At 45.2% G+C, this 22916-nt stretch overlaps 1 protein-coding gene and 1 long non-coding RNA gene across 2 annotated transcripts in view; both read right to left on the reverse strand.

The window, feature by feature from the left end:
- Nucleotides 1-22916, reverse strand: part of STX8 (syntaxin 8) — a 252235-nt gene that overhangs the window by 36159 nt on the left and 193160 nt on the right. The window lies entirely within an intron of this gene.
- On the reverse strand, nucleotides 5613-7315 carry LOC122206883. Its single transcript, XR_006196612.1, has 2 exons — nucleotides 5993-7315; nucleotides 5613-5739 (listed from the first exon to the last, which is right to left on the reverse strand). It is a non-coding gene; the product is annotated as an uncharacterized LOC122206883 (long non-coding RNA).

The following is a 22916-nucleotide window of genomic DNA, read 5'->3' on the forward strand; positions in this document are numbered from 1 at the left end:
CGGGGCTCGAACTCAGGAACTGTCGAGATCGTGACCTGACCTGAAACCAAGAGTCAGATTCTTAACTGACTGAGCCACCCAGGCGCCCCTAGTCCATGGTATCTTTTTACATCAGCCTCAGCAGACTCGCACAGCGAGCCGCAGCCTTGCTACTCTCCAGCCCTTGGCCAGCACTCACTCTTCTCTTGACACGCTGAGTTACCTCTTCCGCGAGACCTTTCTCATCTACCCTCGCCACTTCCTGCTGGACACTCCCGCGGTACACGAAGAGACTTTGTCTCCAAACCCATAATACTTTGACCCGTAATACTCTCACCTAAAAACATAAGTCTATCGGCCCCTACTACCTCTACTAGACTCCGAGCCCCTTGAAAGAAGAGACGGTTTCATTCAACTTTATATGCCTAGTTCGGGCTGGTAGCAAGCATCTAGTAACTTTATGGACTGAACAAAGCAATGAATGAGTCTAGGGCATCGTTTTTACACTGGTTAATGTGATCACAGTACTTCTGGCCTCCAGTCGGGGGAGCTGGGCCACTCTTCTGGTTAGAGGCCATGCTTGCAAGTTCTTTCTCACTGTGAATGTATGTAAACCCCTTTACTTTGAGTCTGGGTTTGCCTCAGTCAACCAGCTTTCCTAACACTTGCAGATGAAGAGACTGCAGGTAGGTTTTTCTCTAGCTGAGATCTCGGAGCTGAAGCATGGTATGAATGTAAATCACAGAAGATGAACATTTAGGGGCACCCGGGTGGCTCCATCGGTTAAGTGTCCAACTCTTGACTTGGGCTCAGGTCATGATCTCACGGTTCATGGGATCGAGCTCCGTGTAGCGTTCTGACAATGTGGAGACTGCTTGGGATTCTCTCTCTCTGCCCCTCCCCCACTGTCTCTCAAAATAAATCAATAAACTTAAAAAAAAAGTTTCCTTTTTTCAAAAAGAAGATAAACATTTATATCACCTATTTTTTTATTTTTATTTTTATTTTTTTACAAATTTCCAGGGTCAAAAATTCCCCTGTCGTTTCCAAATGGAAAGGAATTGGACAGAACACCTATTGGCAAAAGCATCACCACACCTGACACGATCGCTTTCCTTTTCAGGCATGAGTTCACTTTCCCAAGAAGAGAGCCATTTACAAACCCAAACCCAAATCACAAATGTCAGTTTTCCTGACCTGCAGTTACTTCTGATGCAACCATTTTTTTTTTCTTTAACTGACATTTCAGGTGAGGTGGTCAGCACATGCCCTCTCTTAATTCATCTCCGGTGTCTTTGAAAATTCTGCACAACTTCAGGCTCTTACTATGACTGCACGGAGATGCTTACGTTTTTGTTTTAAATGTTTGTTCATTTTTGAGAGAGTGTGAGCAGGGGAGGGGCGGGGGGGGGGGGGTGGAACAGAGGATCCGAAGCAGGCTTCAGGTCTGAGCTGTCAGCAGAGTCTGATGTGGCACTCGAACTCATTTAACCATGAGATCATGACCTGAGCTGAAGTCAGACGCTTAACCGACCGAGCCCCGCAGGCACCTCAGAGAGATGCTAACATTGAAACCTGTGTCATCCACTCCCTGCCCTGCAGTGATGTGGTGTAGCTACAGCTTGTCCCCAGCCAACCCCTAAATTCTTCTGGACTCTTGTAGTTTCGGATCAGATCTACAGATCTGTACAGAAGGTACAGATTTTTTACCTTCTTCCGGCTCTTTTCATTTGGGCAAACTCATTCCCTGAGTCATAGGCAGTGACAACAAACTCACAATGTCTAATACCCATTTTGGTTGGAAAAGCCTAGAACCCTAAGTAATAGGTGGGAAGGAGGTACACCTTCCATGTCTCATGAAACCCCACAGCACCTGGTGTAGAGCTGGCATCCAAGATAATTGGAGCGACCTTAGAGTATCGGATGTTGGATCTCCGAATACCTAACTCCCAGTTCCCTGGCTTATATGAAAAATTGTTGAGGGAGAAAGGCTTTAAAAATCAGGTGTCAACATTGGGTCATTTTTTTAAGCCTAGGACAGATGATAAAATAATAGCGAAACGACAAAGACACAAATTTAAGCTGGCTCCCTGACACTGGGCAGAATTTTTCTAGCTACTCTCACTACCCACGTCTGTTACTGCAGATGAACTTCAGCATCGTGATGCCAAGGAGCCCCCGAACACCCTTTGGATTTCTGATTCAGACTGTGTGAAATTTATCAACTGATTTGGGGGAAATCTACATCTCTACACTTGAAGCCAGTCCATCTAGGAAAATGGCATATCCCTATATTTATTCAAATCCTCTCTCTGTAGCTATAATTTTTCCTACTGACTGTCGCCCCAACCAACTCGCATGCCCTCCTGATAAAATAAGGGTGCCTGGGTGGCTCAGTCGGTTAAGTCAGTGTCTGACTCTCGATCTTGGCTCATGATCTCATGGTTCCTGGGATCAGGCCCCACGTCAGGCTCTGCACCAACAGTGTGGAGCCTGCTTGGGATTCTCTCCTTCTCTCCGCTCCTCCCCTGCTCATGCTCCCCCTCTCTCAGAATAAACGAACATTTATTTAAATAACAAAAACAGCCTGCCTGCGCCCTTGACCACAGGTTTAGCCAAATACAGACACTCATGTTTCAGAGACAGACACACAAGGTCCCAGCCAGGACCCAGAGAACCCTTTCCCATGGCTGTCCCGATTGCTGTAAGGAAGGCGTGCTTCCAGAGAGGAAGAAGGACTTGAACGTGGGGCTGCCAGTGGCCATGTTCTCCACCACGAGAAGAAAGCCAGTCTGTGGCAGGAAAGTGTGAAGCCAGCCTAGAGACGGTAATGGAGGGATGGAACACAGCCCTACCACTGACCCCAAGGGTGTCTTTGTGTGCATTAGAAGCAAGTACTTCTTCCTTGCATGTCATAAAACGGTTGCCCTAGACATATAAATGTGTGAGGGCTGTGGCCCCAACTGGCAAGCCTGTGGGTCTGGAGTTGTGCACACTCCCAACAACTGGGCCCTGCAGTCCTAACACAAACAGTCCTGGGAGCTTCAAGAATCACGTTCTGCTCCCTGAGGCCTCAGATCCCCCAGCGAACCATGCTGAGCACTCCTCCTTTGGCTTTTCTTCAGCTACAGCTGGGTCTTGAATCTGAGTAGTGTTCTATAGTTTTCTTCAAGGTCCTACTTCTTGTTGAGTTTTTGTAGCTGTTGTTACTGTGCCCCTTCTCTGTGTGACATTTTCTTCCTTTGTCTATTTTTGAGAGAGAGAGAGAGCAAGCGAGGCAGGGACAGAGAGAAGGAGACAGAGAGTTCCAAGCAGGCTCCACGCTGACAGCAGAGAGCCCGACGTGGGGCTCGAGCTCACGAACTGCAAGATCATAACCTGAGCCAAAGTCAGATCCTCAACCAACTGAGCCACCGAGGCACCCCTCTGTGTGACATTTTCTAACTGGTTACAGGTGCTTTGTGAGACGCCAATCTTTGTATCTTCGTCTTATAACTGGCAAAAGACTGGGCTTTCTTTGTGGTTTTTAGTTGATTCTCTTAAATTTTCCAGGTAGTTCACTGTAAATGTTTACGAACCTGGTAATTTTGATTCCTCCTTTGCTCTGAGCTGTCAGCACAGAGCCCGACGTGGGGCTTGAACTCATGGACTGTGAGATCATGACCTGAGTGGAAGTTGGACGCTTAACTGACTGAGCCACCCAGGCGCCCCAGAAGCCAAGTCTTTCAAGTTAATGACAGGTGTCAGCAGTGAGAGGGGACATTCTTATTTTGTCCCTGATCTGATCTTCTAAGTTTTTACCATCAAGCAAAATGGTAGCATTTAGTTTGTGATAGTTGTTACTGAGCAGAATGAAATATCCTTTATTTCCTAGTTTGAGGAGCTGCTGGGTTTTTTTTTTTTCATTTTTAGTTTTTTGTCTCCCCCAATGCTCAATGTATATTATTCTCCAATAACTCCCCAGCATTGGGCAATTTATATATCTTTTTCCCCCCATTTATATATATTACATGGTGTCTACCAGTCTTGACCTGTGTATTTTAATTTGGGAAGTCTGGTGTCTTCTTGTGGTGTTCTACCAGCCCCTTTTCACACAAATCCTTCTTCAGATATGTGTTTTGATATAGTCTCCTAGCCAGGGGCTTGTCTTTCCATTCTTAGATTGCTGTCTTTCACAGAGTGGACACTGCAAATTTAATAAAGTCCACATTATCATTTTCTTCACGGATCATGCGTTTTGGGTTGTACATCAAAACTAATCACCAAACTCTAACTCGTGTAGATTTTCTCCTAAATTCCCTACTTTCTTTTCTTTTTTTTTTTTTTTTTTAGCATAGTTTTGCATTTTCTGTTTAAGGCAGTGAGTACTTTTGAGTGAATTTACGTCTAAGGTGCAAAGTTTATGTCTTTGTTCATTCACGTCTTTGTCAATGTCCACTTGTGCTCTTGTTTGGTGACAACGACCAAGACTAAACACGAAATAAAGTGTCTTTTCTGCGCTGGTGTGCCTTTATTCCTTTGACCCAGCTCAGGCTGTCTGTATCTGCGTAGGTCTGTTCACGGACTCTCTGTCCCGTTCCGTTTGTCTGTGTGTCTACTTATTATAGTACATCATGCTCTCTCCTAGTTATCACAGCTTTACAGTAAATCCTGAAATTAGGAGTGTGAGTTTATGGACTTGTTCTTCATCAGTCCTGGTCTAAGCTACTCAATGTTTAAATCAATTCTGTCGATATTTACAAAAGAGCTTGCTGAGATTTTTATGGGGATTGCACCGGACCTTCAAATCAATGTAAGAGGAACCGATATCTTAATAATACTGTGCCTTTCGGTCATGAACAAGAAACCTATCTCAAGTGAATTATTCTTCTTTCATGACTTTCAAGAGTATTTCTTAGTTTTAAAATTTTTAGTCGCAACTAATTTAAACTGAAAAAAGGAAACAAGCAAAAACAAAAACAGTTCACCCATTTCTCCCAACCCTTGCCTCTTGCAACTACCAATCTGTTCTCTGTATCTATGAGTTTCTTTTTTTTGTTTGTTTGTTTAAGATTCCACACACACGAGAGATCATATGGTATCTGTCTTCCGTGACTTATTTCACTTAGCATAATGCCCTCCAGGTCCATCCATGTTGTCACAAATGTCAAGATTTCCATCTTTTTTATGGCTGAATACTATACCATTTGTGTGTGCGCGCGCGTGTGTGTGTATGTGTGAGCGCACACACATACCATATATACGTCTTTATTCATTCATCTGTCAAGATACTTAGATTGTTTCCATACGTTGGCTATTGTAAATAATGCTGCAATGAACATGGGGTGCAGATATCTTTTTGAATTAGTGTTTTTGTTTTATTCCGATAAATACCCAGAATATGCTGGTCGTATGGTAGTTCATTTTTAAAAATTCTTTAAGTTTATTTTGAGAGACAGCATCAGCAGGGGAAGGGCAGAGAGAGAGGGGGAGAGAGAGAGAATCCCAACTCACGAACCATGAGATCACGACCTGAGAGGAAAACAAGAGTCGGATGCTTAACCCACTGAGCCACCCAGGCGCCCCTGTGTGCTTTTTTATTTTAAACTAAAAAGAGATACTGAATCTTACTAAAAGCCTTTTTCGTTCTGAGATTCGGTATATATGTCATCTTTATTGGGTTTTGATATCAGAGTTATTCCAACTTCATACGGTGAAACGGGAAATTTTCCTTCTTCTCGGTATCCTGAAACAGTCTATATAACACAGGAGTTGTTTTTCCTGGGAAGTTTAAAAGAATTTGCCTGTAAAACTGCCCATCACCAGAGCGTTTGGGGAAAGATACGTGCTTCGTTTTTTTTTTCCTTGTTTTTGCCACTGGGCTGGGCACACGTTTATCTATTTAGCCTTTTCAGATAGACAGCTTTGATATTTACGAGTAAGTCTACTATATGTATGTTTCCACACGCAATGAATGGTCACCCCTCTAAAAGCTTTCAATGATTTCTTTCCACCTGACGATTATTACACTTACATCCTCCGTGTTGGCATATCTCATCTGAGCTATTAGAATAGTATCTCTCATCAAGAAGACTTGGCAAATGCTGGACCCTCTGTATATCTCCTCAAGCCTCCAGCACACTCACAGTCCCCAGGCAGGACCCTCTGTCCCTCTGCCTTATCGGTGGTGTCACAATGCTGCTTTTGTGGGCTGCTCATGACATTTCTTTACATGCTTGATTTTACAGGTCTGATTTTCTAAGGAATTTACTCACACCCACCCAACTTAATCCTGAACATTAGGTGGTAGGAGATGACTTAACAGTTTTCTATTAAAATAACTGTAATAATATAACGAGATATATTTAGGGATAATACACATGCAGTAAGGAGATAAGTGCTTAGACATAATTTGCTAACTTTTAGCAAGTCATTACAAGAAGGAGATGAGCTCATGTAAGAATTGACCAGTTTAGGAGCAGAGGTGGAAAGAAAAGGTCTAGAAAATTGGGTGGAAAAACCAAGCACTGCCACCCCCTGAAGAGCAGGAGGTAAGGCTGTGGCTGTTCAGAGCCTTCTTTAGCAGCCTCCCAGGAGGCCAAAGAAAGAGGTTCAGCCTCAGGGTTACTGCCATCCCTCCTAAAGCCACCTTTTCGGGGACCCCCTCCCTAAAGTAGTTGTTTTTGAAATGGGGAAGACAGTAAGAGTCTAGCTGGAAGTCAGAGAATCAGCCAGAACTATGTGCAGAAACGGAACTTGGCTGTGGTTCCTGACATTCTTAAAGAAACCATAATCCTGGGGAAGAGATGGGCAGAGGAGATACAAATAGCTTGTGTTTCAGCTTTGAGGTCACGAGTCCACGGGGAGCCACCTCAGAATCTACTGGGGAAGACTTTCCGTCTGTCAGAAACCCTGGCCTTTGAGTCAGATGTAGAAACTAGACGGGGCTTGGGCCTGCTCCCATGGGGAGAGGGCATGTTCTCTGGGTAGACATAAGTCGGCCTCAGATATGTGGGTGGCCAGGCTGCGGGGTAGGTGGAGGGAGGGGGCGACGGTAGACGAATCCGCCAGAATTCACCTTCTCTTTCCTCAACACTAACAGAGCCCATTTTCCAGCTAGGTGGGCACGTAGCTGAATCCTCACTAAGGAAAGTGAGCACGAGGGGTGTGTCCCATCTCTGGCTCCGAAAACATCAGCAGCCGGATGTGCCCGTGCCCTGGCTTTGACCGTGGTGACGAGGATCCGTACAGCACAGGGCAGAGACAAGACAGAGAGGGAGAAAGAGAGGGCCAAGAATGTTCCCAGGAAGAGGCAAAACCATTAGGAACAGAATTCAGATCAGTGATTGTCAGGGACTAGGTGTGTGTTTGGGGGGGGGGGGGGGCGGGACTGACAGGAGCAGGAGGGAACTATTTGGGGTGGTGGGAATATTCAATATTTTGATGGTGATGGTGGTTACACAATATATGTTGTCAAAACTCACAGAGCTCAAATAAAAAAGTTGTATTTTACTGTATGTAAATGAAACCTTAAAACTTAAAGAGAAAAAAAAAGAATGACCCCCATGGAGAAGAGACCTCCCTTTTTCCCACCTCAAATGCTCACTTAAGGGCTGTTTTATGAGACAGAAATACAGTTTGTTTGTTTTTAAGATTTTGAAAAAATGTTTGTTTATTTATTTATTTTGAGAAAGAGTGTTAGCAGGGGAGGGGCAGAGAGAGAAGGAGAGAGAATCCCAAGCAGGCTCCGCGCTGTCAGCACAGAGCCTAACGCGGGGCTCAATCCCATGAACCGTGAGATCATGACCTGAGCCGAGATCAAGGGACGGACACTTGACCGACAGAGCCACCCAGGCGCCCCCAGGAATACAGTTCTCTGCTGTATAAGCCACTATATTGTCCTGAGGTGTGCGCATGTGTCTCTTATACACACAGAAAATATTAACACCGGTAAAGAGAAGAATTAGGGTCATTTCATTGTCCAAGTTTTGTTGATCTATATTTTGTTCGGTGAATGTGTAATAACTCTTCCAAATCTCTAATAATTTTACAACACGTAAAAAGATATTTTAAGCAACGTCACATAAGTTATATATATTTCCAGCCACAAAGTTCAAATAAATTGTCGGGACTTAAAAATTAATCTTGCCAGTTAGTACGTGATCAGCCATAATCAGTAGGGCTAAGGGGGGATTTATGTTACAAATGGCGTTCGAACAAACAAGCAGCCATCTGCAAAGAGAAAAAGTCGCGTCTACACTGCATACACCAGGGTAAACTCCAAATGGATCAAAAATTTTAAAGCAACAAACAAAACCATTAAAGTTGTAGGAAACAAATCCACAGAAGAATTCCTTGATGTCTTTGGAGTGGGGACAAACTTACCACAACTTAAAAATCTGCATGTCATAAAAGAAAAGACTCATCATAACAATCACATAAAAATTAGAGACTTTTAGTGGCAAAAAGTCATCATAAGCAAAGTTAGACAAATAAATTAGGGGAAAAAATATTTGGAACTCTCTATTGCAAGAGATTCTTCTCCTGAATGTATAAAGGGCTCCTCAAAATTGTTAAGAAAAAGACCGGCCATAGAAAAATGCACCAACGTCAACAGAATGTTCAGACCAGAAAGAAACAGAAATGGTACCAAAGATCTTTCAAAAGGTATTTTGTTTCACTCACAAGAAAAATACAAAACAAAGGTGTTAGATTGAACCATAGGAAAGTACCATTTCTAGCCCACATCAATTATGATTTCATGTGGTTTCACCTAATACAATGAAATGATATTTTTTAACTATCAGACAGGCAAAACCCTAAAACCTTAGTGGCAAACTCTTTCGGCAAGGCTGTGGCGAAATGCTCTTACTGCTGGAGGTACCAACCCGTGCTGTCCCTACAGAGGGCGATCCAGAAAAACTTATCAAAATATCCACCTCTGGGAATTTCTCCTACAGACATACCTATACATGTATATAATACAGGACAAGGTGTAGAAAAGTACGTATATATGTGATACACCATCTTCCATATGGGGGAATAGGGATATGGCATATATATACAGGGATGTGATAGACACACACACACACACACACACACACACACACACACACACACACGCACACACACACACTCACGCACACACCTGCATCTAGGAGACAAAAGTAGTTACCTGTATGGGGAAGGGAGAGAAGGAGAGAAGAGGAGAGGGGTAAAATTTCTCAGGGTATACAGGGTGGGTTGTATTGGCAGTTAAAATACATATTCAAAATAAAAAGTAAAGAGAAAAATTAAAAAGTAACATTGCAGGTATTTAAAAAAAAAATGACCATTAAAATGACTCCTCTGTCTTGGTCCTAACTAGTCAAACGTCACTACAATACATAATTTATGTACTTACAAAGATTTTTTAAAAATATTTTTTAATGTTTATTTATTTTTGAGAGAGAGAGAGATACAGAGTGTGAACGGGGAGGGGTAGAGAGAGAGGGAGACACAGAATCTGAAACAGGCTCCAGGCTCTGAGCGGTCAGCACAGAGCCCGACGCGGGGCTCGAACCCACAAATTGCGAGATCATGACCTGAGCTGAAGCCGGACGCTTAACTGACTGAGCCACCTGGGCGCCCCATGTATTTATAAAGATTTTTTACCGCTAGCAACAAAATAAACAAAAACCCCATGAATCTGAATTCCCTCACTGGGGCAGAATATTTTCCATCTGCCTCTCTGGGTCCTTTCTGGCCGCTGGTTTGCAGGGCAGGGGGGCTCATCTGCCTCACTGCGGCTCCCCTGCCTTCTGGCTTCCTCTTGGGTTTGGTTTCCAGCCTCCCGGTGGAGGCACTCGCTTCAGCTTAGAGGTCTGGAGACAGGGAGGCTGGTGGGTTTGTCTTCCGGCTTCCTCTTTGCTTCGGCACTACCCTTACAGCCACACTTCCACACTTCCCGTCTGCTGCCCCTGCTATAGTTTGAGCTCTTACTAAGTTTCAGGAGCACGGCTTTCCTCCCTTGCTCCTTTGGGGTGGGGCGGTGGGTGGGTGTGGGTAATAGTTTCCTCCGGTTGCTGGTCCCTAGTGCCTGGTGGGTCTTCCCCTCCCCTGGACACCACCCAACTCAGGACACCACCTATTATATGCTGGAAACCTGGCCCATCTATTCAGGCATCTGTTTCTTTTCTTAGTTTTATATCCTAAGGCCGGTGAATTCATGGGCTATTACACACACACACATTCTGCTCCCATGTATCTTTATACTTTCCAGGCTCATGATTAGTTTCTTCTATCACAAGCCTTTAGATTCTTTCTGCATAGCCATCCGTCAACCCAGGCCCTCATCCCGACGTCCCTCGCCAGAAATACCTTCAACGATCGTACTGTCATCTATCCACCCACTCGACACGTACTTTTTGAGAACTGAGTTGCTGAGATTCCCGTGGTGGTGTGTAAAAAGCAGACAAGATGCTTACGAAATCATAGGACATCCAATTTTCGTGGGGAGGGAGATAAATCATCTGACCATACAAAAAATGCAGAATTATAACCATGAAAATGTTATGAACTGCGTGGTGGTGCCTGGGTGGCTCAATCGGGTGAGCATCTGACTCTTGATTTCAGCCTGGGTCGTGATCTTATGGTTCATGGGATTGAGCCCCGTGTCGGGCTCTGCGCTGACAGTGTGGAGCCTGCTTGGGATTCTCTCTCTCTCCCTCTCTGTCTCTCCCCTGCTTGCGCTCTGTCTCTCTCAAAGTAAATAAACATGAAAAAGAAAGAAAACGCTATGAAACAAAGACGCAAGAGAGCCCAAGACTCCCTGGGATGGGAAACAGAAAGGGCTTCCCGGAGAAAGTGACCTTTGAGGGGCAGTTGGTGGTTTTGGAGGGAAGCTGGTATTTCTGCTGCTTCCTCCTTGCACAGCCTTCTTTCCAACAGGAACTTGCTCCCTGCCCCCCTACCCCCACCGCTGGCCATGTCATGCGGGAAAGAGAATATCTTTGTTCTGACCCACTTGTGACCTGCTCCGAGCCCGTTTCTGTGCTCTCGTGTCTAGGTAAGATCTCACGCGACGCTCTCTGTCTTCCACTGGCACAGTGCAGAACGTTCTAGTGCCCTCCCTCCAAAGTGGACTGTATTCCAATGATCTTTCTCCTCAACAGAAAACCCATTTTGCACTTGTTGGCTGACGTGTTACTGCGTTGACAAACTCCAGGATCGATGTGACGTGAGCCTGAAAACAGTACAATTGGAAAATTTGAGGAAGCAGATTGTACTTTTCCTAAAGTAATATTTCTAGCTGTTGGTTTGCAGGGAACAGTTTATTCTTCCATGCAGACTTAACAAGAAAAAGAGGTTTTGGGGGCGCCTGGGTGGCTCGGTCGGGTTAAGCGTCCGACTTCTGCTCAGGTCGTGATCTCGCGGTCTGTGAGTTCGAGCCCCGCGTCGGGGCCCTGTGCTGACGGCTCGGAGCCTGGAGCCTGCTTTGGATTCTGTGTCTCCCTCTCTCTATGCTCCTTTCCCGCCCACACTCTGTCTCTGTCTCTCTCTCTCAAAAATAAATAAAAACACTTAAAAAAAGAAGGAAAAAGAAGGGGTGGGGGCAAATGAGTGTGAACCAGTGACAAAAACAGAAACCTTCCCCAACTCCTTCAAGTAGCCAAGGTCCAGAGCTATTTGCAGAATGGCCCGTCCCATCCCTGGAAGGACTTTTTTTTTTTTTTCCTCACCCGTTTATACCGCAAGGGAAAAGACCTTCCGTGAAGCAAACACTTTTTAAGATTTCAGCTTTTCAGATGCGTGGTACTCGTGATAAAGGGCGTTTTCAAGCCTCTTCTTCCCGTAACCTGCCAGCCACCATGGGAAACCATCAGCCCAGGCCGCCACAATTAACTCAGGGCTGCTGCTCGAAAGGCTCACACAATTCCCAGCCACTTATCATGCAAACAACCTGGGGGACTCATTTTCCTGGCAATGCAGTAGGAGGGGTAAATTACTGAGATAAGTAGATTATTGGGGAAAAAGTCACACTCGGAGGCCTTACGAAATGATTAAACCCTGGGAAATTCATCCCCCGAAGTCCCTGGCCCCTGACAGTACACACTCATTACTGGCTCCTGGATAATCTACAATGAAGAACCTTCTCTGGGAAGCAAGAAGGACTCCCATCCCGCTGAATTTTCATTTAACTTTTCAAACAGTGAGCTCTGTGGTTTTACGGGTGACATGAAAGGAAAGGCAGGGCGAGGGGAGTTATCAGACTTGTAATTATGTTTTTTTGAATTTCTAAAACAGAAGCACGGACATGAAAGCCAATAAAGTGGTTTGTCTAGGAAAATACGGTCTTCCCGACCTCTCTGCATTAACTTCACGAAGTCCACATCAGTAGAAACTGTTTCGTATTCGATTAATAGGCACGGTCAAGGCCACTGTCACGTTGTATCTTCTCCGGAAGAAGTACTTCCTTATAGCACACCGTAATTAAATTGGCTATTACTAGCGAAGTTCGTGAACAGCCTGAAATGATGTTGCGGGAAAAAAGAACGTCCAGGAATGTAGGAAAATAACTTAAATGTAACCACGCGCTGGAGACAGAAGGTGAACCGTTTCTGGCAAGAGGGAAAACCCAACAACCCTACTAAACCAACGGGAGCTCTGATAACCCAGCTCAGAATAAGAGAACTTGGCGGTGGAGGCTGTGAGTGTCCATGCTGTGTGTGCCACGGCAGCGGAACTGTGAGCAGAGGGTATGACGAGCATGACCCTTCCCCCTGAGCAGCGAGGCGGCCACGCAGGCATCGGGAACAGAGCAGCGCGATCACTGCCCCCGCGTCACCCCGGCTGTGCTCGAGGAATTGTCAACTCTGTCGAGCTCAGAGGAAAATAATTTAAGAGAGGGGACTGAGAGCCCCTGCTTCTTTTCTTATAGATGAATATTCACCGGCTCCCAGGAGCTGAGGCTTCTTCCCACCTGTCCAACAAAGCAGAGCAACAGACCAAGTGTGGCCTGAGCCAGGATGGGCCAGGAGGGTGAGGGCCAATGAGGCCGAAGGGGGCTGCTGGGGAGACAAGTGGATGACCGAGCAGGGACTCTCGAAAAGGAAGGTTTGCTTTGCGGGGCACAATATAACCTGTTCTTCTGCCTCCATACGAAACCTTCAGTAAACTAATTTATCACATTTCTTGAAGCTGTTTTTGTGCATGGGCGACAGGTACGTGCTTGTTTGGGGGAGGCGAGTGTGATATGATGTGCTGGAATTAACCCTGTGGGGAGGGGATTGGGGGGGGGTCCGTGGTGATCTGTTCATATTCAATTTATAATAGGCTATCCCCACTCCCAGTTTTCCGGATGAAATGCCTGAAGCCTACAGAGGTTCCGTAACCTGACCAAAAGTCTCCGTGCTTGAGCTGGGATTCAGATCTACGGTCTGGTTTTGGAACCCAAAATGTAAATACTACACAGGATTTATCCTGGAGGACGGCAGAGAAACAAATGCTAGCTGATGCCCCAAATGGCCACACTTCATTTATCAGAGTGCGCATTTCTGCATGGAACAGAACTGGTGTTTTGGAAGAGAAGGCGTCCGCAGGGTAATACGGAAGATCCATCACCGCAGCTCGTCAGCAACTGCCTGAAACATTTATCTGCAATAGCGTGACGCTATCTTCCAAGACAGAATTGAGATTCAAACCAGAATGCACAGAAAAGAAGTCGTATGGGAGGGAAAAAGAAGAAAGTTTCCCGTTAAAAAAAAAAAAAGTTGGTGGGGCACCTGGGTGGCTCAGGCGGTCAAGCGTCTGACTCTTGGCTTCAGCTCAGGTCATGATCTCACAGTTTGCGAGACTGAGCCCCGTGTCGGGCTCTGCACTGACAGCACGGAGCCCGCTTGGGATTCTCTCTCTCCCTCTCTCTCTGCCCCTCCCCTACTCAGGCTCTCTCTCTCAGAATAAATACATAAAAACATTAAAAAAAAAATAACAAACTAAAGATACAAAGGTATCTTGGCATCCCTTAAAATAGGTTTAGGGAATGCAAACAGAGTACAGCTATTGAGAACGCAGACAGCTTGAATCCCGGCTCAGCCACTTACTAGCTGTGTCACCTTGGGCAAATCACTTAACCTTTCTGTTCTTTAGTTTTTTCACCTGTAAAATATAGACAATAAATGTCTCTACCTCATCGAATCATTGTGAAGATTCAATGTGAGCACACTGAAATATGTTCAGAACAGTGCCTGGAATGTGATAGGCACTTTATAAGCATTAGCTAACGTTATATTCTTAATAACAAAATATGGGGGGTACCTACACCAGCATGGAGTGTTTTAGGGGTTACAACAAGAGGCAGTAAATGCACAGATGGGCCCAAAGTTTAGGTGAGTCTGGTGGAACACGTCCAGCTGTGGCTCATGGAGGAAGAAAGCTGGACTGTCTGTTAGGACAGCAGAGAAGGACCCTGAGGGGTACTCTGAGGTTAGAGCATGGGTGTATGTGGAGACCGTGCAATGCTAGGAGGCTGGGCCAGAGAGAGGAACTTTTAGAAGTGATACAGCTCCAGACACACTCCCTCCAGGCCACAATCACGGGGAGGGAGAGATGATGAGACTACAGCGTCACAGAGACCACCATGTAGAATCTTCTGCCCCTTAGCATGATGGCAGAAAAATGGAGAAAGAGGTAACTGTGAATCGAGAGTCAAAAACGTCAAGGAACAGAGGTGGGTGACTGGGAAGTCCAACCAAATTATACCAGCAGGGGTTTGGGCTGTTGTGACTGCATCCACTCTAGCTAGTTTAGGAGAAAAAGAAAAAAAAAGGGGGGGGGGGCATTGGCGCTTGTAGAACCTTTAGGACAACCAGAAAACCAGATCTGGGGGACACACGACCAGGACCAAAAGAGCCAGACCCTTCCACACCACTGCTGCAGCTGCCTGCCCACATCTTGTAGGACAAGAGGAACTAGATGCCAGAATCTTCTCTGAGCTCGCCCAAGAGCCCAATATGCTCCACCCCCATGCCCATCAGGAGATCCGATCTCCCTGGGCATCACTAACACCTCGCGCTGGTCTCTCCTGTCTCCACATCTTCTAAGGTGGAAACCAACCACATGTGGAGCTCTCGTGGCAAGGAGCCAGAGGAGTGTGCCTTCCAACTTTCCGGCCCATGTAATTCAGGGAGGAGAGGTGGGAGGGGCTGGCAATGGCAGTGAGGGGGATGGAAAGGAGCCTATGGCACGACATGGCATGGGCCTCCCTGGAGGGGCTGATAGGAGGACAGAGTGCTGGGAGGGAGGGCGATAGGGAGTTGTATTTCTGTGGTTCTGAGACATCAAAGTGAGGGGAGGACAAAGACCCTCGATTGAACAAGGTGCTATCGGAGAAAATCTACGCTTTAATAAGCCAGTGCTACAAGCAATGTTCCAGGAAAAGGGATTACTTCATGAATACACGTTATGAGCATCTTCAAAATTCTGGCGCCAGTCAAGATGAATTTCTCTTTGTACCCTGGACTCACCTTGAGTTAATTTCTCACCTTCATCTCCATTTATCCAAATCCTCTGTCTTTCAGTGAGCCATTTTGCAAGGAGCCTGTTTTAATTTCCCTTGCACCATGCAGACACTGGCCGGATGTAATCTCTCCCTTTACTTGAAATTCCCATAACATTTTGCCTACACTCCTCTTACGCCGTTGATCTCATTTTGCCTTGTATTTGGGAGTTACTTAGACAGCTGTCATCTCTCCTTCTGGAGGCAGCGTGACTAATCAGACAGACTTCTGGGTCCTTTTCAGCTCCTGGTACAATCCCTTGTGGTCTAAAATGTGATGGTGGGTAACGAATGAATAAATTATATCCATCATAAATTCTTCACTGTATCATGGGATGATGTCCAAATTCGGTGAGGAGAAAGACTGCCAGATACCTCACCAATCTGTTTTGAGGTTCTTCTAACCAAAATGCTAAGTCTATGGGGTGCCTGGGTGGCTCAGTTGGTTAAGTGTCTGACTCTCAGTTTCGGCTCAGGTCATGATCTTGCGATATCATGAATTCAAGCCCCACATTGGGCTCTGTGCTGACAGTGCAGAGCCTGCCTGGGATTTTCTCTCTCTCCCTCTCTCTGCCCCTCCCTTGTGCACATTATCTCTCTCTCAAATTAAATAAATAAACTTAAAAAAAATGCTAAGTCTCTAAAAATGCCCACAATCCTGGGCCTTGTTCTACCTAGACCATGGGCTTCCCACTGGATTATGGGATTAGGAATATGTCTGTTACATCTTTATAGTCCCAGTAATACCTATGGCGGTACACACTGGAAGAACACTTGTTGACTTGTCTAAGCCCCAGAGCCTATTGGGGACATGTGGGTGGGTCCTGAATTGTATCTCACTAAGGATATCTATGAAAATTCTGTATATTTGGACAGCAGTAACAGATATCAGGTTAGCTTCACGTTGGGAAAAAAATATGGTTTAAGAGGAGACAAAGAGGATGAGAAAGAGGTATAGCTCCGCAACAATGAGGAGAACTGGAGAGGCACTGTCTGTTAAGAGAGATCCCCGCCAATTTCTTGGAGACAGAAGACAAATGGGGTAGGGCTGATCACCGAAAGTGAGGAGGACACTGTGGCATGGAAAACACACAAGGAAGAGCCATAACTGAACAGGGCGCTAACACACACAACTGCCAAACACAACTCTTGAGAGGCTCCAGATGGACAGTAAGCAAGAGAGTGAGAAATGGAACAAAAAACAGGACTCACTGAAGATCTTTGCATGGACCGTCCTCCACTTACCAAGGGATGAAACCACCAGGCAGCCAAGTGTTTGCACCTACATAAAAAGCCGGGGTATCTTCTCTAAAGAAATCTGGCAAACCATCTCTGGAACATTAGAGCTGCTAGTGTGGGTGCTCTGTCCTAGTGTAGAGTCCTCTGCTTTTTGGCATATGGGGTGGGGGGGGGGTGTGTGTGAGGCCCATCAATCAACCCAATCCATCCATTTACAAAGAGCTTCTTATCAGCCTTTCTACTTCCAGATTCAAAAATCTGTGCTCATCCCCAAGATTTATCAAGCACTGAAGTAAAGCCCACAGCATGACATAGAAAACAAATAGAAGAACTGACCCTAGAGGATACAGAAATAATTCCGATAACAGAGATGAGAACCTAAAAACAAAGCCACAGCATTACAACAAAAATCAAGTTAGTATTCTCAAAGGGATTTGGAAAAAATATTGCCCCCATAAAAATAAGGATAAATCCAATAAAAAAGGAACAATCAATGGGGCGCCTGGCTGGCTCAGTCGGTTAAGCATCCGACTTCAGCTCAGGTCATGATCTCACAGTTTGTGAGTTTGAGCCCCACGTCGGGCTCTGTGCTGACAGCTCAGAGCCTGGAGCCTGTTTCAGATTCTGTGTTTCCCTTTTTCTACCCCTCCCCACTCACGCTCTGTGTCTCAAAAATGAATAAACATTTTTAAAAAAAAGGAACAATCAAGAATAAGAAAGAGTTTTAAAAATTAAAAGACATCTTGTTTTGACATTTCAAAAACAGCAACAATAAAAAGACCCTAAAATGTTCCAGTGTGAAAAACAAACAACGTGACAATGACAAGATAAGTAAGAACAGGTCACACACAAAGGAGCTAACATCATATTGGCACGGACTTCTCAGCAGCAATACTGGGTATTATTAGACACTGAAGCAAGTTGTGAAGGAACAGAATCTGCACTTTAGAATTCTACACTCTGTCAAACTACCAACTGAGCACGAGGATGGAACAAAGCATTTCCACACATGAGAATTCATGAGAATGCACGTATTACGCATACTGCTCTTACCCCCTTTTGCAGAAAGTTGAGGATATTGTTCAGCAAAATAAGGGTGAACGTTTGTCAGAAAAAGTAAGATATGTGAACAGAGAAACCGGATAAGTATAGGATAACAACAAAGAGAAACACCAGGATGACAAACAGTGCAAAAAGCTTCCCGCCAAACCCAAACCAACCTAATTTAGATTGGACCACAAAGGGTCTAGAAGGTAAAACCTCCAGGAGAAACCGCAAACCAACAAACAAGAAGTAAACAACAAGCCAACCAAAATAAATACATAAAAACCTTAAGGGATTAACTGACGGATTTTCCCATGTGCAAATTAGTATTGGTAGGCATTCTAAAGATATGCTAATGTATTGGAGAAAACTACAAGGGCATCGAAAACTGAACAAAAGCAAAAAGGGAATTATCAACATCTGGAAAATTAAAAAATTATATTAAGATAGAAAATACCACAGCGGCATACCACTTGGTTGAACAGTAAACAATATTTACAGAGTCATAATCCTATCCAGATTGGAAAAGGAAGCCTGAAGTCTAGAGAATTTAGGTTTCCTGGAGAAAAAGGGGGATTTGGTTAAAAAAAAAAAAAAACAACTTCAAGACAAAAAAAAAAAAGGCAAGGAATGTAGGGAAAAAAGAAAGGCAATTGGAAACTCCAGGATATAAAAATGGCAGCATCAACTCTGTTTTTTGGTATATATGGAAAGCAACTTAGAACAAGCAAATTAGAACAGAAAGTTGGCAGGCTTCCAGAAGAACGGAATGGTTTCAAAATAATAGAGTGAGTTAGAAGCTGTAAGATATCAGACGTAGGGTGAAAAAGACAGGTTTCTTTTCCCAACAAGAGAAAGGGGGAAAAATCAGGAAACAAACAAAAAAAAAAAACCAAGAAACAAACAAACAAAAGATCTTGATATTTTGTTTAAGCAAATAAGTAGCATGGTTTTAAAGCAGTGATGGAATGTGAGAAAATAAGAAAGATTTCAACAGGGATTATGATTTAGGGTTTTAGAGAAGGAAATCTAATCAACCACAGTGCACTTCCTGGTTTTGCAGTATATAATATTCATATTGCTATAATAATATGAAAACTATTTATTGGCATCGACCTAAAATCACAGTACAGAAATCTTAATGGTGGTCAAAATGGAAAGTAAACATGACCAACAGCTGATAGAAATGAAGGGTAGAGACATGAGAGAGGAAGTAGCAGAAAGGTGAGGCAGGTGTACTGTGCAATCAAGGTAACAGGAAATAGAGATTTAAGTAAGTTATTTAAAGCTACAATAGTAATATACAGAGGATACTGGAAAGAGAAGAGAGGTGTGAGAGTATGGGTAAAACCCTATACATCAGATCAGGACACCAACAGGTAATATTCAAAGTTGAGAAATTATAAATAGCGTGTATAAATATATCCTTCCATAATATGCAGGCAATCACCAGAAGAAGGAAAAGCAAAGAGGATTCAGAGGGATTGATTCTGGGTCGGGACAGGGGATTGGTTGATTTTTTTTTTTTCCACCGTGTACATGCATTATTTAATTCTTTTGAAAGTAAATATTTACTCTGGAACCTGCACATTTTGGCTCACGAGTGCTAAGAAATTGACCTTTGACACGTACCGGTGGATATACTTATTTCTACCGGCGTAGTTTCTGTCTTGGGTTATCCAGACGTTGGCTACGAGTACCCAAGTCCTGAGGGGCTTGTCCGAGTCCCCTGGCAGCGTCCCACGGGGCATGATGTAAAGGCTGTAGGAAGTAGAAACTGTGGGTGACCAGCCTTCTTAGGGAATTTCTGCTGCAAGTCATTACAAAGAGGAAGATCGCAGGGCTTACTGCCGGAATAACCCTGGATCTTACAAGACTTCCATGCTCCTGCTGGACAGAATAAGTAAAATGTCTTATATTTTCCCTTTTGAAAGCCCAAGGAACGGCTCAAGGATTTGCACAGCAGAATGAAAAAGGAGCTGTCACCGAGTTCCTTAGGACTCACAGCTTGAAAGGAAAGAGGAGGCCCACGGGGGTCCGTGGACCAAGCCCAGCAGGGGAGACAGAGCATTTCCACAGCCCGGGGGGTGGGACCACAGCTCTTAAAGCCACAGATCTCCTCTGTAGGCACAGAGACCCTCACAGCGGGGATCCATTCACACCAGTCACCCTTGGAGACTGCTATTTATGCTAAAGAAATTTATCCACTCCATTGTATGTTCCTTGTCCAGAGTTCTCTTGGATCCCTTGTTTACGGCCTTAGTCCTATATTGTGAGCGGCGGAATGGACAGGCCATTTAAGAGGGCAGGGTGGGTAATGATGGGTCTGTTAGCTTTGCAGTCAGTCTTTCCTTTGTGAACCAAACCCAATTTGGGTGCATTTGCTTAAAAAAAAAAAAAAAAAGGAAAAAGAAAAGAAAGCAAAAACCTCATTTGAGGTTGAAGAAATGTTAGTTGTGTTCCACTCCTTTTACTAGGGGAAAAAAAATACCACTGGAAGAAACCAAAAACTGTATAATATTTATAATCCATTCCTTAGGTTGTGATGCACACGGATGCAGTTATTTGAGGTGTAGGTGCAAATATTGTAGCCATGGCTCCTTAAGACTAGGAGGATCTTAAAAAACATGGGAGACCTTTTCATCACTAGAGGGATGCTAATTTCTATCTTGCAAAAAGTAAAGGGAAGCCCCAGCTGAAATGTTTCCTTTTGAGGCAGAACTTAAACGTAGGCCACTGCTTGCATGAATTCTGTGAGCCAAATCCTTATAAATCCTCTGAGTTGACAGATCAATTATTCCTTCTAACAGCTAATGAACTAATAACCCTTGGAAAATTTTCCTTCCCTGGGTTTAAAATAGGAAAAAAAAAAAAAACTTTAGGGGGAAGGAAAAAAAATCAATGAAAGACCACAGAGCAATAAAAACAACGAAATTCATTACAGCTTTTTTTTTTTTTTAAGGGAGCTGTATTTTGTTCGAGAGCTGTGATTTTTTAAATTAAAACCACGTCGCGTAACCTTGTATTTTATAAAACATCATAAATATCCCAACCTCATTTTGTGTCCCGTAGAGGGAAGGGAATGAGGAAGGAAAGGGGAGAAAAAGAAAGAGGCAGGTACAGGGGAAGGTCCCAGCAAGTGGAAGGTACTGTCGTGGGCTCTCTGGGAACCACAGGGACACCAAGGATGTGCACAGGGCAGAGAAGGAGAGAGGCTGTTACTCCGGGATGCACGAGAGGGACCATAAAGAGAGAGAAAACCCGTACTGAGCCTTGTGGATGGAAGGAGGGTTGGGGGTGGAAGGAGCTGGCAGGCAGGACAGGTTGGGCATTCACGGGGTTACATGCGAGGGGGACACTGAAGGCTAGAGCAGGTGTTAGAAGCATGGGCATGCACGGCAGGGCAGAGAGGCACATCTGTTATGGGAGAAGGTCAAGGATTTGAATAGATGAGAAACCGGAAGCAAGGGGAGGTGAGGACATGACTTGCTCAAGGTCATATGGCATTACACACGTGTGTGGTTGTACTTGACTGCAAACAAAGTCTGTTTTTGTGTGTTTAAAAAATTTGTTTAAGTTTATTTATTTTGGGGGAGAGAGAGAGACAGACAGAGAGAGAGAGAGAGACAGCACAGTGGAGGGGGAGGAGGAGGAGGAGGAGGAGGAGGAGGAGGAGGAGGAGGAGGAGAAAGAAGAGGAAGAAGAAGAAGAAGAAGAAGAAGAAGAAGAAGAAGAAGAAGAAAAAAAGAGAGAGAGAGAGAGAGAGAGAGAGAGGGGATCCTAAGCAGGTTCCGCACTGTCAACGCAGAGCCCCAGCAGGGCTCAAACTCACAAACCGTGAGATCATGACCTGAGCAGAAATTAAAGAGTTGGATGCTTAATTGACTGAGCCACCCAGGCGCCCCCATTTGTTTGGTTTTAATGGAGGAGCTGGAGGGTGGGGGTGGTCCAGCTACTGGCTGGTGAGCACCGGGCTCCCTCCTTCCGGCAATGCAGTTGAGGCCTTAAAGTGAGTGAACTGTCTCTTTTCTACAGCAGCACCAACTCTGGAGGACGGTGCCCCGAGAGCGCCGTGTACCTCCCAGGGGACGCCGCACGCCTGTCCGCTCTGGCCGCTCCTGGGGCACAGCGGCACGGTGTGGGGAAGGCCTGGGTGGGAGTGGCAGCCTCATTGGCTCTAACTGTAAAATGGGGATAATTATAATCACGCCCCAAGTTGTGAGCAGGACATAAAATGAAATAACACTGATAGATCGGAAATCATTTGCACAGCTTTCTAAAGAGGCCCCAAGACCCAACCGAGGGCCCGAGGTAAAGCCACGGCTGAGCAGTCACACAGGTCCCATGGTGAGAAGGGAGCCTTTGCTTGGTTTAATACTCTGCTGTAGCCCTCTTGACATTTTTAACAAGTTCTGAACGAGGGGCCCTGCATTGTCATTGGTCACTGGGCCCCCCAAATTAGGTAACTCGTCTTGGGTAAAGCTGCCTGGGTCGGTGAGAGGAGCCCAAGAAGACATCCGCATCTCCGGCAAAGAACTCCCAGTAGAGTTACACTGGACATGTGCTGGGTTTTCGGCGGCTCGGCATCTGGATCTACTTCTTATATTTGAGGAATTCTTTGCTCTGTGGGCTTTGGTGCGGGGGAGGGGCAAAGGGCCCACCGTTGGCATCCCCTGGCTCCCTGCCACTTGGGTGCCATGACTAAGGACCGTGGAACATTCACTCTGGTCATGGCCACAGGGACGTCAATTCTCCAGGAACATCAGCGGCCCCCGTCTATGGCCTCTGGGGTCCAGCACTGGCAGGGCCAGCCAGTGTGGAGGACTCTTCCAGAAGGTTCTGTGGTGAGGTTAGAGGCACCGTTGGGTTTCTCTCCATGTTGTGGCCTGGTTTGCCGGCCTTCTTGACGATTTCTTTTTCAAACTACTCAATATCCTTTCAATAAATTCCTTCTGCACTTTCTGTCGCCTACAGCCGAGTTTCTTCTGATATAAAGCTGGACTCCGTTGTGGAGTTTCTACCCTGAGAACCTCTCAGCTAACCGACAGCCAAGGAGTCCCGTGTCCCGAGGCAGAACCTGTTGGGTCATGCGCCCTTGGCGATGGACATGAGTGTTGGTGTGTGCTCACACGGAGGGGAC

Source organism: Panthera leo, chromosome E1 (assembly GCF_018350215.1).
Source record: "Panthera leo isolate Ple1 chromosome E1, P.leo_Ple1_pat1.1, whole genome shotgun sequence".
Taxonomy (NCBI): Eukaryota; Metazoa; Chordata; class Mammalia; order Carnivora; family Felidae; genus Panthera; species Panthera leo.